This window comes from Bombina bombina, chromosome 6, assembly GCF_027579735.1.
Source record: "Bombina bombina isolate aBomBom1 chromosome 6, aBomBom1.pri, whole genome shotgun sequence".
Lineage (NCBI taxonomy): Eukaryota > Metazoa > Chordata > Amphibia > Anura > Bombinatoridae > Bombina > Bombina bombina.
In genome coordinates this window covers 529,525,877-529,541,800 of record NC_069504.1, presented here as the reverse complement: position 1 = coordinate 529,541,800, position 15,924 = coordinate 529,525,877, and the positions used below count along the sequence as shown (strand labels likewise).

Below are 15,924 nucleotides of genomic sequence, written 5' to 3'. Positions count from 1 at the left end.
ACTCTCTAAGTGCACACAGCACGCAGGATACCTGAGGTATTGGGAAAATCTGTAAGTCTCCAAAAGACGTTCTGTGTCGATTGCAACAGATCACTGCACAACTTATCTGCAATCCATTCCGCAGTTATATGCAATACAAAGCGCCGGGTGTTAGTATCACTCTGTTGGCTCCTTAGGCTTCCAATATGCCTCTGTCGAGCTGTCAATCCGCACCACGGCAACTTTGTGTCATAAGCAAAAGTCTATAGACAGGTTAAAAACAGTCAATACTGTCATCCTAATCATCCTTTGCAGTACAAAAATCACCCCTTTTGTTGTACATCTAATGCAATTAGATATACAACAAAAGGGGTGCTATATTTTGGAGAAACCAAAAGGATGATTAGGGATAGGATTAGGGAACATCTACTATGTATAGAAAAAAAAATGTAGAAGACACAAGGCTTTACAAACATTTTAAAGAAGTCCATAATGGGAGGACTAAGGATCTGAAATATTGGGGTATCCAGCATGTTAAACTAAATTGGAGGGGGTAATATAGATAAATATTTACGTTTGAAGGAGGCAGAGTATATTTATAAATATGATACTTTATATCCTGCTGGCCTCAATTCAGAGTTAGACATTTCACCTTTTCTATTAGACTGAGGATTTTTTTCTATCAATTTTTTCCATCTTTTCTATTTTTATATTGTATATATATCACTTATATTTAAGGATCACATTTTTAATATTTATGATCAAATAATATATTTAGTGTCACGCAATGCACTTTCATATTCATATGTATTCACTTTTAATTATGTAAGTTATCTGACTATGATATGCACATATGACTTTAGTATATTCCATCTGAACTATATTTCACTTGTAGGGAGTTTTTTCCCCTTTTCCTATCCCTCTATCCCCTATTTATACATCAGTAATAATAAGTTGTTACACATCCTTAGTTTAGGAGTTATTAATTTTTTGATACCTATTATATGTTGCCTATATGACCACATTGTTGCTAAAATCACTATATCTACAATATACCACCTTTAGGATTCATCAATTTGGCTTAACCAATAAGAAAGCCGGATTACCCTTTAAAACAAGCCTAGTACTGCGATAGCCTCATCTTGAAAAAGCTGTGCAAAGGGAGAAACGCGTTGATGTGTTTGGCTTGCCGTATTGACTGTTTTTAACCTGTCTATAGACTTTTGCTTATGACACAAAGTTGCCGTGGTGCGGATTGACAGCTCGACAGAGGCATATTGGAAGCCTAAGGAGCCAACAGAGTGATACTAACACCCGGCACTTTGTATTGCATATAACTGCGGAATGGATTGCAGATAAGTTGTGCAGTGATCTGTTGTAATCGACACAGAACATCTTTTGGAGACTTACAGATTTTCCCAAAACCTCAGGTATCCTGCGTGCTGTGTACACTTAAAGAGCGGATACAATATCGACATCAGAATCGGCAGAATATACCATTCGGCTGAGATCACTGACCGGACCAATAGGATTCAAGCTACGAGACAGCTCCCACATACTGTGACGTCAAGCAGTCACGTGAGTGTGTTTATACGGAGGTGCTACGGCTGTTAGCTGTCAGAGTTTGATCATTATCCGGGCAAGTAAGGTAGTAGACATTGTGTTACCTTGAATCTTTTCAGGAGTTCTTTCTTCATTGTTTACTGGAACTTTTATTTACATATTTTTATGTGGTGGCAACTTTTATAACGGAGACGTCCGTTTTTATTTCATTTATCTGATTTTATGCTATATGTATAGTTCTTGAATGTGTAATTAAATTTGGCATAGCCATTGTTTATACATTTTTGGTTATAATATATTCCCTCTGTGAGATTTGGTAATTTATCTCTTACACTGACACACCCACCTTCAGCTGTAGCGCTCCTATTTTTTTCATTTTTTCTGGTCTTACGTTTAACCTATTGTGAGGGAGACTTAGGTTGTTTAGGAGTTTGGTGGTACACTCAGCGCACACTAATACATACTCTTCCCCGCCCCCTCGCGCGCACTCCCTGGACCTGAGATCCCAGCTCACCTGGAACTGCTCCCGCCTCGCTGCGATTCCTCCAACGCCACCAGCTATCAGCATCAACGCTGGCGGATGCAGAGAGGGCCACAGAGTGGCTTTCTCTGCATCGGTTGCTTAAAAAAGGGTATGGCAGGATGCCTCAATATCGAGGCATCACTGCAATACCCTGAAAGGGGCTGGAAGCGATCACGATTGCTTCCAGCGCTTGAAACCCCGGAGGCACGTTTTTGGTTGTTAAAAAATGTTTTTTGGAGGACGTGCCTGACACGTCCTTGGTCATTAAGGGGTTAATATGCATGCTAACTCACAAGCGTTACAAGTTTTTGTGCAGTGTTTGCGCATGAGTGAAAGCACTAAATAGCGAGTCACGTGTAATCTGGCCCAAAATTTTTAATTATACATCATTTTAAAATCCCAGAAAAGAACAAAAACTTTGTGCTGTGTATTCATTATTTATTGTGTCCATTTTCTTGTAACTTATCACTGAAACGGGAATGACATAGACAGTTCGGGTTTCCATTTCTGTGTCAGGGTTTGAAGTTGAGTCAGGCCCCGACATGTAAATGACAGGGTTTGGTGGGAGACAGCCACAGCCAAAAAGGTGACATTGTGCATTTGCAGCATACTGCAAATGCCAAGTTACTTCTCCCTTGCATGTACGTGTCTTTGTGTGGGAGTGTGTCTGTGTGTGGGAGTGTGTCAGTGTGTGTAAGTGCCTTTGTGTGTGAAAGAGTGTGTCTTTGCATTTGTCAGTGTCTTTATGTGTGTGTGAGTCTGTGTGTGAAAGGTTGAGTGTATTTGAGTGTGTGAGTTTGTGTTAGTGTGTATTTGAGCATGTGTGAGAGAGTGTGTATGAGATAGAGAGTGTGTGAGAGTGTGAATATCTATATGCGAGTTTGTGCTTAACTGCTATTATATATAGTGTGTACTCTGCAAAAATGTTTTGGCTATGCTGTGCACAAAGAAAGAGTGTTTGGGTTTGGCCTGAACTAAAGTCCGCAACCCTAATTGATAAGTCAGCACAGTTTTGAGAGCTAAAAAAAATAAAAGAGGGTAAAATAAAAAATGAAAACATATTGCAAAGTTGTTTCATTATAAATAACTATACATTCTATATAAAAATCCCAAGATGTTTACTGTCCCTTTAAGTGGATTTAGAAATAAATTTTACTTAATTTTGTTCTTCCTCATGCCCATTAACACAGTCTTGAAATTATGACATACAAACAACCCTTCATTGTGAAGCCTTTTTCAAACCCCTCTGCTGATTTTAGCTGCTTACAATTTAATCCTATTGTAAGTCATATTCAGTGAGTAACCCACACAAATTATATATAGTGTTTTTTCAGCAATATTATTTCTTTGTTACAATTTTAGTAAATAATATTGAAAATCCCAGGTGTCCACTGTTGTTACTGTGATAGCCTTACTAAATTGTGACGCAAAACTACCTTATCTGCATGGAACACCAAGTAAGGTGAATCACACTGTAAAGCAGATAACTCTGAAACCCTTCGAGCAGATGAGATAGCTACCAAAAACAAAACTTTCCAAGATAAAAGCTTAAAGGGATAGTCTAGGCCAAAATAAACTTTCATGATTCAGATAGAGCATGTAATTTTAAACAATTTTCCAATTTACTTTTATCACCAATTTTGCTTTGTTCTCTTGGTATTCTTAGTTGAAAGCTTAACCTAGGAGGTTCATATGCTAATTTCTTAGACCTTGAAGCCCACCTCTTTCAGATTGCATTTTAACAGTTTTTCACCACTAGAGGGTGTTAGTTCACATATTTCATATAGATAACACTGTGCTTGTGCACGTGAAGTTATCTGAGAGCTGGCACTGATTGGCTAGACTGCAAGTCTGTCAAAAGAACTGAAAAAATGGGCAGTTTGCAGAGGCTTAGATACAAGATAATCACAGAGGTTAAAAGTATATTATTATAACTGTGTTGGTTATGCAAAACTGGGAAATGGGAAATAAAGGGATTATCTATCTTTTAAAACAATAAAAATTCTGGTGTAGACTGTCCCTTTAATATCTATGGAATGTAAAGGTTCAAACGGAACCCCTTGCAGAACTGAAAGAACTAAATTCAGACTCCATGGCGGAGCCACAGGTCTATAGACAGGCTTGATTCTGACTAAAGCCTGAGTAAATGCTTGAACGTCTGGAACCTCCGCCAGACGTTTGTGCAAAAGAATAGACAAAGCAGATATCTGTCCTTTTAAGGAACTAGCTGACAATCCTTTCTCCAATCCATCTTGGAGAAAAGACAATATCCTGGGAATCCTAATCTTACTCCATGAGTAACCCTTGGATTCGCACCAACAAAGATATTTTCGCCAAATCTTATGGTAGATTTTCCTGGTGACAGGCTTTCTAGCCTGAATCAGGGTATTGATAACCGACTCAGAGAAACCACGCTTTGATAGAATTAGGCGTTCAATCTCCAAGCAGTCAGACGCAGAGAAACTAGATTTGGATGTTTGAAAGGACCTTGAAGTAGAAGGTCCTGCCTCATTGGCAGAGTCCATGGTGGAACGGATAACATGTCCACTAGGTCTGCATACCAGGTCCTGCGTGGCCACGCAGGCGCTATTAGGATCACCGACACCCTCTCCTGCTTGATTCTGGCAACCAGACGAGGAAGGAGAGGAAACGGTGGAAACACATAGGCCAGATTGAAGGACCAAGGCGCTGCTAGAGCAACTATCAGCACCGCCTGAGGATCCCGGGACCTGGACCCATAAAGAGGAAGTTTGGTATTCTGACGGGACGCCATCAGATCCAATTCTGGAGTGCCCCATAGCTCAGTCAGCTGGGCAAATACCTCCGGGTGGAGTTCCCATTCCCCCGGATAAAAAGAATGACGACTTAGAAAATCCGCCTCCCAGTTGTCTACTCCTGGGATGTGAATTGCTGAGAGGTGGCACGAGTGATCCTCCGCCCACCAGATTATTTTGGTTAGTTCCATCATTGCTAGGGGACTCCTTGTTCCCCCTTGATGGTTGATGTAAGCTACAGTCGTGATGTTGTCCGACTGAAATCTGATGAATTTGGCTGCAACTAGCTGAGGCCATGCCTGAAGGGCGTTGAATATCGCCCTCAGTTCCAAAATGTTTATCGGGAGAAGAGCTTCTTCCCGAGACCATAAGCCCTGAGCTTTCAGGGAGTCCCAGACTGCACCCCAGCCCAACAGACTGGCGTCGGTCGTTACAATGATCCACTCTGGTCTGCGTAAAGACATTCCCTGAGACAGGTGATCCTGAGACACTCACCATTGTAGAGAATCTCTGGTCCCCTGGTCCAACTGTATTTGAGGAGACAAATCTGCATAATCCCCATTCCACTGTTTGAGCATGCATAGTTGCAGTGGTCTGAGGTGTATCCGAGCAAAAGGGACTATGTCCATTGCCGCTACCATTAGTCAGATTGTCTCCATGCACTGAGCCACAGATGGCAGAGGAATGGAATGAAGAGCTCGGCAAGTGGTTAAGAGTTTTAACTTTCTACCAAATCTAATAGAGTTCCTAGGAAGGAAACTCTTGTGAGGGGGGAGAGAGAACTCTTTTTGATGTTCACCTTCCACCCATGAGACCTCAGAAAGGCCAATACAATTTCCGTGTGAGACTTGGCTCTTTGGAAAGTCGACGCCTGAATTAAGATGTCGTCTAGATAAGGCGCCACTGCTATGCCCCGCGGTCTTAGAACCGCCAGGAGGGACCCTAGCACCTTTGTGAAAATTCTGGGAGCAGTGGCCAACCCAAAAGGAAGAGCCACAAACTGATAATGCTTGTCCAGAAAGGCGAACCTGAGAAACTGGTGATGATCTTTGTGGATAGGAATGTGCAGATACGCATCCTTTAGATCCACAGTAGTCATATATTGACCCTCCTGGATCATTGGTAAAATTGTCCGAATGGTCTCCATCTTGAATGATGGGACTCTGAGGAATTTGTTTAGAATTTTGAGATCCAGGATTGGTCTGAAAGTTCCTTCTTTTTTGGGAACCACAAACAGGTTTGAGTAAAAACCCAGCCCTTGTTCCACAATTGGAACCTGGTGGATTACTCCCATTGTATGTAGGTCTTCTACACAGCGTAAGAACGCCTCTTTCTTTGTCTGGTCTGAGGACAGACGAGAAATGTGGAACCTTCCCCTTGGAGGGGAGTCCTTGAATTCTAGAAGATATCCCTGGGATACAATCTCTAAGGCCCAAGGATCGTGTACGTCTCTTGCCCAGGCCTGAGCGAAGAGAGAGAGTCTGCCCCCTACTAGATCCAGTCCCGGATCGGGGGCTACCCCTTCATGCTGTCTTGGAGGCAGCTGCAGGCTTCTTGGCCTGTTTACCCTTGTTCCAGCCCTGGTAAGGTTTCCAGGCTGCCCTGGGTTGTGAAGTGTTACCCTCTTGCTTTGCAGCAGGGGAGGATGAAGCGAGACCGCTCCTGAAATTTCGAAAGGAACGAAAATTATTTTGTTTGTTCTTTGTCTTAAAGGACTTGTCCTGAGGGAGAGCATGGCCTTTTCCCCCAGTGATTTCTGAGATAATTTCTTTCAATTCAGGCCCGAAAAGGGTCTTTCCCTTGAAAGGAATGTTCAGTAGTTTGGATTTTGACGACACATCGGCCGACCAGGACTTTAGCCATAGCGCCCTGCGCGCCAAAATGGCGAAACCTGAATTCTTTGCCGCTAACTTAGCTAGTTGGAAAGCGGCATCTGTGATAAAAGAATTAGTCAGCTTAAGAGCCTTAATTCTGTCCATAATGTCCTCATATGAGATCTCCGTCTGGAGCGCATCTTCCAGAGCCTCGAACCAGAAAGCAGCTGCAGTAGTTACAGGAACAATGCACGCTATAGGTTGGAGAAGAAAACCTTGATGAACAAAAATTTTCTTAAGTAAACCCTCTAATTTTCTATCCATAGGGTCTTTAAAAGCACAACTGTCCTCAATTGGTATGGTTGTGCGTTTAGCAAGTGAAGAAACAGCCCCCTCCACCTTAGGGACCGTCTGCCACGAGTCCCGCGTGGAGTCAGATATGGGGAACATTTTCTTAAAAACAGGAGGGGGAACAAACGGAATACCTGGTCTATCCCACTCCCTAGTTACTATATCCGCAATCCTCTTAGGGACCGGGAACACATCAGTGTACACAGGAACTTCTAGGTACTTGTCCATTTTACACAATTTCTCTGGAACCACCAAAGGGTTGCAGTCATCCAGAGTAACTAATACCTCCCTGAGCAATAAGCGGATGTGTTCTAGTTTAAATTTAAAAGCCAATGTATCTGAGTCTGTCTGAGGAGCAACCTTTCCCGAATCGGAAATTTCTCCCTCAGACAGCACATCCCTCGCCCCCATTTCAGAGCGTTGTGAGTGTATATCGGATACGGCTACCAAAGCGTCAGAATGTTCAGAATCTGTTCTTAAAACAGAGCTATCACGCTTTGCAGGTAACATGGGCAGTTTAGATAAAAACACTGAGAGGGTATTATCCATAACTGCCGCCAAGTCTTGCAAGGTAAAAGAGTTAGACGCAATAGAGGTGCTAGGCGTCGCTTGAGTGGGTGTAACTGGTTGTGACACTTGGGGAGAGGCAGACGGGCTAACCTCATTACCTTCTGTCTGAGAATCATCTTGGGCCACATTTTTAAGTGCAACAATATGTTCTTTAAAGTGTATAGACATATCAGTATAAGTGGGACACATTCTGAGAGGGGGTTCCACCATGGCTTCTAAACACATTGAACAAGGATTTTCCTTAGTGTCAGACATGTTTAACAGACTAGTAGTAAGACAAACAGGCTTAGAAATCCCTTTAATCAAGTAAAAACACACATTGCAAAAAACGTTACTGTGCCTTTAAGATATAAAACAGGCACACAATTTTCCAAAACAGTGAAAAATGCAGCAAACTTTTCAAAATTTTCACAGTATGTACCTAAAGCATTGGTAAGATTGCACAACTAGCAAGAAAAACGATTAACCCCTTAATGCCCAAACCGGATCAATAGTAAGCTAACAACCGGTTAAACCAACTTCAGCACCTTGCCACAGCTCTGCTGTGGCCCTACCTTCCCTTAGGGACCAGATTTGTGGGGGGAACGTTTCTTATAGGCCCTCAAACTGCAGCAGGACCCTCCATGTGAAACAGTCTGAAGATCTAGTCAATCTAACTGCGCATCTGAGGCGCGAAATTAGGCCCCTCCCACCTTACTCCGGTGCTGTGAGGCCTAAAGAAACACTCCTAGGTGTTTTAATAATAGCCATGTGGGTAACAACCCCTGAAAGAAACCCAAAGGAACCTTCAAAGTTTCTCAAAAAACGATATTTATTAGTAAAAACCGTTTGCCATAAAATAGTGTCAACCAGCATAAATTAGCCCTGTTATGTAAGCTTGCAATTCCATACTTAGAATAAAGCTTACCCTTCCCTCATGGGGATCTTATCAGTCCTTTTCTAGCATTATCACAGTCTTGTCTAGAAATAAATGACTGAACATACCTTATTGCAGCCTAACCTGCAAACCGTTCCCCCCAACTGAAGTTTTCTTGTACTCCTCAGTCCTGTGTGGGAACAGCATTGGATTTTAGTTACAACATGCTAAAATCATCTTCCTCCCTGCAGAAATCTTCATCTCTTGTCTGCTAGAGAGTAAATAGTACACACCGGTACCATTTAAAATAACAAACTTTTGCTTGTAGAACAAAAACTACAAATCTAACACCACATTCACTTTACCCTTCCGAGAGGGACCCTATTGCTTAGAGCCGGCAAAGAGAATGACTGGGGGGTGGAGCTAGAGGGGGAGCTATATGGACAGCTCTGCTGTGTGCTATCTTTGCCACTTCCTGTTAGGAAGGAGAATATCCCACAAGTAAAGGATGAACCCGTGGACTGGATACACCTTACAAGAGAAAAATCCTTTAGCAGAGCACCACACAAAATATACTTTCTAAATCTTGTGGTAAATATTTTGAGCTGCAGATTTACACGCCTGTATCAGAGTATCAATCACAGAATCTGAGAATCCTCTATATCTCAAAACTGTGCGTTCAACCTCCAACTAGGGTTGCCACCCACCCCGGTTTCACCGGGACAGTCCCGGTCTGGGGCTCTGTGTCCCGTGTCCCGGAACTACCTTGAAATGCCCGGGGCTAAGCGTCCCCTGGCGCAGCAGTGAGCAGTGCACAGACTTTACAAAAAATTAGCTGGCCAGAGGAGCGCTTAGCCTGGGTAGGTGGAGTCTGGAGGAGAGACGGAGGATGGTGATGACAGTGGGACAGTGGGAGGGGAGTCGCGACGTTGCATCCTGCTGAGAGCAGGATTCAGAACAGGAACATAACCTGCCATGTTTAGATCATCTGTGCATGATGAGCTATCTGGAAGCACAATCTCTAATGAATACAGTCTTGATTCCAACTGTAGTTAGGAAAACACAATCTGTTAACGTGTTACTTAGGAAGGTTATGGTACTACCCACAGCTTTGAATGAAGAAAGCTTGCATTCCTTAGATATTCCTGTACAATAAAACACCATTTGCAATACAAAAATACTCAGTGATTAAGTAAAACATGTTTTGGATTTCCACATCTGCCTTATTATTAGTCAAAAATAATAGAGTGTCAGGAAATATTGTTATACTGGGAAAAGAGCCAGAGTTTTTAATAAAATGCCATCTTCAAACGCTCTTTTATGTGTGATCAAATCTGCTTAACCGTTATACCATACTTTTATATATATATATATATATATATATATATATTATATATATATATATATTATATTAATATATATATATTATATATATAAATTGATTTCATAATTAATTTGAGGCCGCGAGAAGCCACATCCCCAAGCCACGCCCCCTAGACACACCCTCTCCACGACCACTTAAAAAGTGTCCAGGAATTTTCTGGGCAAAAGGTGGCAACCCTACCTCCAACACAGTTAAACAAAGATTTGAGATCCTGATGGAAAAGAGGACCTTGTGATAACAGGTCTACCATGCCCTGCAGGGTCAGGCTGGAGCAATTAATATTACTGATGCTGACAACTGTTTGATCCAACAAATAGTGGGATAGGGAGGGTTAGATAGCTATTTGGGGGATCAGGGAAGTGGGAGGGTTGAGGAGGATCACTACACTGCAGAATATATATTATATATATATATATATATATATATATATATATATATATATATATATATATATATATATATATATATATATATATATATATATAATTATTATTATTATTAAAAAACAAAACTGCATACTGGCAGACTGTCTGCCAGTACCTAAGATGGTGGTGACCAGTGGGGGGGGTGAGGGATGGAAGAGAGCTGTTTGGGAGGGATCAGGGGATGGAAGGGTAATCTCTACACTAAAGCTAAAATTAACCTTACAAGCTACCTGATTAACCCCTTCACTGCCGGGAATAATAGAAGTGTGGTGCACAGCTGTAATTAGCAACATGTTCTCTGAAAGTCCCAGTACCGATGATGCAGTATAAGTGTGTATTTGTGCATAAGTATGTATGAGTTAGGATGAGTTGGTTGCCCTGGCTGTGCTGCAATACAAATATAAGTTTGCTTTACTTGAACTCATTTAATTGTAGACCAGACACTTTTAAAACATACATTTAAAATGTGAGCATTGTCCCTTTAATATAAGTGTTAGTATATGTAAATATTTCCTTTTAATATGAAAAGGAATGAGGAAAAAAACACAATAATCAAGTCAAATTCTTTCAAGTCTGAATTTGATACTTCTGCCATTCTTGTGACATTAATTTATTGCATATTACAAATTTGGCTGAAAAGCATATTTAAATCATAATAATAAACAAAAGTAATTTCAAGGAAGCAGAACCAAACAGGAATCTGTAGGAGTTTTAGTTTGATTGAAAAACACATCTGAAAATAATAACCACACCTCAAAATACCAACAAGCAGTAGTTGGCATTTAAGAGAGAACTATGTCTGTTTTGATAATATTTAAACATGTTGCAAAGACCCCAACTGAGAAGCAAAAATAAATCCTGTATGAAAAAGTAATGTATATATTATGAGCTCTTAGCGGGGTACTCCTAGGTGCTATTAATAAACGCCCAGCAAAGACCATTTGACCCCTGTCACAATAAGCACTGGTATCAATACTGTATAGGTACATGTATTATCTCTTTATCAAGAGGGAACTAGGTGATCCCAAGACCACAGTTACCTGATGAACCCTAGCAGCAAATCTCCACCACCACAAATTGCAATTGACAAAATGAACCCCTCCTCACCATCTTCTAAACCCAGATGTCACATGATTTACTTCATGGCTACTATAATTTTTCAATTTACCCCTTAACCCTGGGCTTCCTTTGAAAGAGATCTTCACCAAGCATAATGGTTTTCCCTATCAAAAGACCCCTTATCATCTATGGGACTAACACTATTTCACCCACCTCCACAGCTTCCCCTATAGATCTCTCCACTACAATCTTACGGCTAGATTTGGAGTTTTGTCGGTAACGACCAGAAAAACTAACGCCCGCGTTTTACTGGCCGCACCATAAAAATAACTCTGGTATCGAGAGTCCACATAAAGGCTGCGTTAGGCTCCAAAAAAGGAGCGTAGAGCATTTTTAACCCAGCTTCAACTCTCGATACCAGAGTTGCTTACGGACGCGGCCAGCCTCAAAAACGTGCTCGTGCACGATTCTCCCATAGGAAACAATGGGGCTGTTTGAGCTGAAAAAAAACCTAACACCTGCAAAAAAGCTGCGTTCAGCTCCTAACGCAGCCCCATTGTTTGCTATGCGGTAACCCTTCCGACGTCTGCACTTAACACTCTAACATGTACCCCGAGTCTAAACACCCCTAACCTTACACTTATTAACCCCTAATCTGCCGCCCCCGCTATCGCTGACCCCTGCATATTATTATTAACCCCTAATCTGCCGCTCCGTAAACCGCCGCTACTTACATTATCCCTATGTACCCCTAATCTGCTGCCCCTAACACCGCCGACCCCTATATTATATTTATTAACCCCTAATCTGCCCCCCACAACGTCGCCTCCACTTATTAACCCCTAATCTGCCGACCGGACCGCACCGCTATTATAATAAAGTTATTAACCCCTAATCCGCCTCACTAACCCTATCATAAATAGTATTAACCCCTAATCTGCCCTCCCTAGCATCGCCGACACCTAACTTCAATTATTAACCCCTAATCTGCCAACCGCTATTCTAATAAATGTATTAACCCCTAAAGCTAAGTCTAACCCTAATACTAACACCCCCCTAAGTTAAATATAATTTAAATCTAACGAAATTAATTAACTCTTATTAAATAAATAATTCCTATTTAAAGCTAAATACTTACCTGTAAAATAAATCCTAATATAGCTACAATATAAATTATAATTATATTATAGCTATTTTAGGATTTATATTTATTTTACAGGTAACTTTGTATTTATTTTAACCAGGTACAATAGCTATTAAATAGTTAAGAACTATTTAATAGCTAAAATAGTTAAAATAATTAAAAATGTACCTGTAAAAGAAATCCTAACCTAAGTTACAAATAAACCTAACACTAGACTATCAATAAATTAATTAAATAAACTACCTACAATTACCTACAATTAACCTAACACTACACTATCAATAAATTAATTAAATACAATTGCTACAAATAAATACAATTAAATAAACTAGCTAAAGTACAAAAAATAAAAAAGAACTAAGTTACAAAAAATAAAAAAATATCTACAAACATAAGAAAAATATTACAACAATTTTAAACTAATTACACCTACTCTAAGCCCCCTAATAAAACAACAAAGCCCCCCAAAATAAAAATGCCCTACCCTATTCTAAATTACTAAAGTTAAAAGCTCTTTTACCTTACCAGCCCTGAACAGGGCCCTTTGCTGGGCATGCCCCAAGAAGTTCAGCTCTTTTGCCTGTAAAAAAAAAACATACAATACCACCCCCAACATTACAACCCACCACCCACATACCCCTAATCTAACCCAAACCCCCCTTAAATAAACCTAACACTAAGCCCCTGAAGATCATCCTACCTTGTCTTCACCTCACCAGGTATCACCGATCCGTCCTGGCTCCAAAATCTTCATCCAACCCAAGCGGGGGTTGGCGATAGATCATCCGGTGCCTGAAGAGGTCCAGAAGAGGCTCCAAAGTCTTCATCCTATCCGGGAAGAAGAGGCGATCCGGACCGGCAACCATCTTGATCCAAGCGGCATCTTCTATCTTCATCCGATGACGACCGGCTCCATCCTGAAGACCTCCACCGCGGACCCATCTTCTTCCGGCGACGTCCAACTGCAGAATGACGGTTCCTTTAAGGGACGTCATTCAAGATGGCGTCCCTCGAATTCCGATTGGCTGATAGGATTCTATCAGCCAATCGGAATTAAGGTAGGAATATTCTGATTGGCTGATGGAATCAGCCAATCAGAATCAAGTTCAATCCGATTGGCTGATCCAATCAGCCAATCAGATTGAGCTTGCATTCTATTGGCTGATCGGAACAGCCAATAGAATGCGAGCTCAATCTGATTGGCTGATTGGATCAGCCAATCGGATTGAACTTGATTCTGATTGGCTGATTCCATCAGCCAATCAGAATATTCCTACCTTAATTCCGATTGGCTGATATAATCCTATCAGCCAATCGGAATTCGAGGGACGCCATCTTGGATGACGTCCCTTAAAGGAACCGTCATTCTGCAGTTGGACGTCGCCGGAAGAAGATGGGTCCGCGGTGGAGGTCTTCAGGATGGAGCCGGTCGTCATCGGATGAAGATAGAAGATGCCGCTTGGATCAAGATGGTTGCCGGTCCGGATCGCCTCTTCTTCCCGGATAGGATGAAGACTTTGGAGCCTCTTCTGGACCTCTTCAGGCACCGGATGATGGATCGCCAACCCCCGCTTGGGTTGGATGAAGATTTTGGAGCCAGGACAGATCGGTGATACCTGGTGAGGTGAAGACAAGGTAGGATGATCTTCAGGGGCTTAGTGTTAGGTTTATTTAAGGGGGGTTTGGGTTAGATTAGGGGTATGTGGGTGGTGGGTTGTAATGTTGGGGGGGGTATTGTATGTTTTTTTTTACAGGCAAAAGAGCTGAACTTCTTGGGGCATGCCCCGCAAAGGGCCCTGTTCAGGGCTGGTAAGGTAAAAGAGCTTTTAACTTTAGTAATTTAGAATAGGGTAGGGCATTTTTTATTTTGGGGGGCTTTGTTGTTTTATTAGGGGGCTTAGAGTAGGTGTAATTAGTTTAAAATTGTTGTAATATTTTTCTTATGTTTGTAGATATTTTTTTATTTTTTGTAACTTAGTTCTTTTTTATTTTTTGTACTTTAGCTAGTTTATTTAATTGTATTTATTTGTAGCAATTGTATTTAATTAATGTATTGATAGTGTAGTGTTAGGTTAATTGTAGGTAATTGTAGGTAGTTTATTTAATTAATTTATTGATAGTCTAGTGTTAGTTTTAATTTTATTTAGTTTAGGATTTCTTTTACAGGTAAATTTGTAATTATTTTAACTATTTTAGCTATTAAATAGTTCTTAACTATTTAATAGCTATTGTACCTGGTTAAAATAAATACAAAGTTACCTGTAAAATAAATATAAATCCTAAAATAGCTATAATATAAATATAATTTATATTGTAGCTATATTAGGATTTATTTTACAGGTAAGTATTTAGCTTTAAATAGGAATAATTTATTTAATAAGAGTTAATTTATTTCGTTAGATTTAAATTATATTTAATTTAGGGGGGTGTTAGTGTTAGGGTTAGACTTAGCTTTAGGGGTTAATACATTTATTAGAATAGCGGTGAGCTCCGGTCGGCAGATTAGGGGTTAATAATTGAAGTTAGGTGTCGGCGATGTTAGGGAGGGCAGATTAGGAGTTAATACTATTTATTATAGGGTTAGTGAGGCGGATTAGGGGTTAATAACTTTATTATAGTAGCGCTCAGGTCCGCTCGGCAGATTAGGGGTTAATAAGTGTAGGTAGCTGGCGGCGACATTGTGGGGGGCAGATTAGGGGTTAATAAATATAATACAGGGGTCGGCGTTGTTAGGGGCAGCAGATTAGGGGTACATAGGGATAATGTAGCTGGCGGCGGCTGCGGACGGCAGATTAGGGGTTAATAAGTGTAGGTAGCTGGCGGCGACGTTGTGGGGGGCAGATTAGGGTTAATAAATATAATACAGGGGTCGGCGGTGTTAGTGGCAGCAGATTAGGGGTACATAAGGATAACGTAGGTGGCGGTCGGCAGATTAGGGGTTAAAAAAATTTAATCGAGTGGCGGCAATGTGGGGGGACCTCGGTTTAGGGGTACATAGGTAGTTTATGGGTGTTAGTGTACTTTAGAGTACAGTAGTTAAGAGCTTTATGAACCGGCGTTAGCCCAGAAAGCTCTTAACTACTGACTTTTTTCCTGCGGCTGGAGTTTTGTCGTTAGATGTCTAACGCTCACTTCAGAAACGACTCTAAATACCGGAGTTAGGAAGATCCCATTGAAAAGATAGGATACGCAATTGACGTAAGGGGATCTGCGGTATGGAAAAGTCGCGGCTGAAAAGTGAGCGTTAGACCCTATTTTGAGTGACTCTAAATACCGGTGGTAGCCTAAAACCAGCGTTAGGAGCCTCTAACGCTGGTTTTCAAGGCTACCGCCAAACTCCAAATCTAGGTCTTAGAAAATACTAGGCCAAAAAAAGAAAAAAACAAATAAATCAATTCTTATTCTTGCAAGGTTTATTTATGTAATTTTTATTCACGTCAAATGTTTAAGCTTAAAGGGACAGTCTACTCCAGAATTATTAT

At 41.0% G+C, this 15,924-nt stretch overlaps 1 protein-coding gene across 1 annotated transcript in view; it reads right to left on the bottom strand.

Moving 5' to 3' along the window:
• Positions 1 to 15,924, bottom strand: part of ATP8B4 (ATPase phospholipid transporting 8B4 (putative)) — a 932,005-nt gene that overhangs the window by 494,204 nt on the left and 421,877 nt on the right. The window lies entirely within an intron of this gene.